This window comes from Galeopterus variegatus, unplaced genomic scaffold, assembly GCF_000696425.1.
Source record: "Galeopterus variegatus unplaced genomic scaffold, G_variegatus-3.0.2 Scaffold10225, whole genome shotgun sequence".
NCBI classification, from domain to species: domain Eukaryota; kingdom Metazoa; phylum Chordata; class Mammalia; order Dermoptera; family Cynocephalidae; genus Galeopterus; species Galeopterus variegatus.
The window spans coordinates 33,514-35,783 of NW_007736336.1; the positions used below are offsets into that span (position 1 = coordinate 33,514).

At 55.9% G+C, this 2,270-nt stretch overlaps 1 long non-coding RNA gene across 1 annotated transcript in view; it reads right to left on the reverse strand.

The window, feature by feature from the left end:
* Positions 1-254: 254 nt before the first annotated feature.
* LOC103609872 overlaps positions 255-2,270 on the reverse strand; it is a 29,577-nt gene continuing 27,561 nt past the window's right edge. The window contains exon 3 of the long non-coding RNA XR_552170.1: positions 255-418. This is a non-coding gene — a long non-coding RNA (uncharacterized LOC103609872). The remainder of the gene's footprint in view (positions 419-2,270) is intronic.

Here is a 2,270-nt window from a genome sequence, read left to right on the forward strand (position 1 = left end):
CCAGGGCCTATGCTCTGGGGGAGGTGGGGGTGTTGGCCCAATCCTCACAGGCCATTCCTGCCCAGGACACTGCCCACACCCCACTCTGCCCAGCTCCCCTCCCAGCCCGGGATCCTCCATGGCCTCTGGATGGAGGTGTGAGAAGGTAGTAGAGGCAAGACAGGAAGCCCGGCGCCATCTCCAGCACAATAACTAATAATCAAGCTGACAGATTGAATTATACCTTTTCCAGCTCCTTACCCTATTGATCCTGGAGGACGCACAAGTGTGAGCGTGCGTATGTCCCTAGCCCGCGGGGTCCTGAGTCAAGTCGGGTGAGCAGAGGGAAGATGCTGTGCTGGCAGCTCCTGTTCCACTCCTCAGCTGCCCCAGCTCCTGTCCAGGGGTCCTCTCAGCTCTGGGATGAAGCTCGGTCTGGCTGGGGATGCAGGGAGTGAGAGAAGGGTCTGCCTGAGCCTGATCAGAAGAGAGGAAGGACTGGGCTGGCGGGGACCCTTGAGGGTGAGGAAGCAGGAAAATTTTCACGGGTCCTTAAGGAGGGGGCAGGCTGCCCGGCCCATCTGCAGAGAACATGACCCAGCCCCTGTCCCCACTAGAAACCCCAACACTCTGCACCTTCTCTTGAAGCCCCTCCCCAACCCTCCTGAACTCCTTTCTCACAGGCACCACCTCAAGGTCAAGGACAGCTCCACTTGCCCCTGGGTCTCCAATGCCCCAGCCTGGGGGGTCTCTACTCCATAAGTGTCTGGAGAGTATAAGAAAGCTTGCCTGCCTCTCTATGGTCTGAAAACAATCCATTTACCCCTTCTAAAGCTGGATGGTCTCTGGTTCCATCTTTTAAAAGAGCTCCGAAGTCCTTAAACTGACTCCTGTGCACGTGTGCCCTCAGCTTGATCACATGTATACACATACGGCACACATGTGTGCCAACAGATGCACACAATGACACCAATATTTCAACAACAGACCCCCACACAGGACATGCACACCCTGTGCAAGAAAAAGGACAGGCATCACAGAAGGCTCCGGGCCTGGCAGCTCTGGGACATGCCGAAGCCCCCATAGGCAGGAGCTGGTGCCTTGTCACATCAGACGGCAGGACCTGGCCTCTGGAGGAAGTTAGGGGTGCTCGGCCCCCCGCCCCCCTGCCACCTGACAGGCCTTTTGAGGCTCTGTCTCACCTCCATAAACATCAAGTCCTGGGCTAAGCCTGCTCCAGTGGCATAAGGAAGTCCTTCCTTGTATCTAGCTTAAATCAGATCAATTATCTATTCTTTCACTCAGTGAACATTCTTGACACCAGTGGTCATGCCCTGGTAGAAGGAAGGAGAGATTTCCTGGGTCACCTGAGAACTGTGTGATGGAGGGGCAGGGAGGCAGTAAAACGGAAGTGATTTGGGTGTCTACCAGAGACGAGGGTGGGAGGCTTCCAGGGTCCCTGGGTGGCTGAAACCATGGCAATTCCCCATGATCCTGTTTTTCTGTCTAAACAGGGCCTGGATGAGACAGGAAACCTGCCACCCAGTCCAATGAATGTCCCCCTGAGCTCAATGGCATGGTGGAAGCTCTACCCTGGACTTCAGTCCTGTCTCAGGGACCCTCTTAACCACTCAGGGCTTTAGCTAAGTCCCTGCTCCAAGCTCCATCCTGAAAAGGCAGTGATATCCTTAGCTGTTTCTCTGCCCTTCTTTCAGAAACCTTTCCCACCCCTGAGGCATCCTACCTGGCCCCACCCCCTGCCATCCTGCTTGAAATTCTACCATTAGGAGCCCCTCGTCTGTGTTCAGGCATTCTCTGCATGGGGTTGCTATGACATGGCCCCAGCTCCAGACACTCCTCTGCAAACCACTCTGCCCCTCACCCCCCAAATCCCAGGGGCTGAGCTGGAGGGTCCAGTGGGGGATGGTAAGAGCTTCTGTCACCCCCTCCTGCAATCAGATCAGTGTGGGAAAAATGACCCATGAGTCCAGGGGCCTGATCATGGAAGATGCTCAAGCCCCAGAGTGAGGTCACCTGAACAGGGAGGCCCAGGAAGGGGCCAAGTAGGAAAAGCCTGGGGTCCCACTCCAGGGTGTCTCCAGCAGGCAGGAGGAAAGCTTCAGAACACAGCCTGGACTTGCAACACTGAGCATCTGTTGGGTAAGGTGGGGAGATGCCACGGAGCCTTCCCTGAGAGACTGACCCAGATTTCTTTCTCTCTCCCTTCTGCCACACAGGAGCAGTGTGTGTGTGTGTGTGTGTGTGTGTGTGTGTGTGTGTGTGTGTGTGTG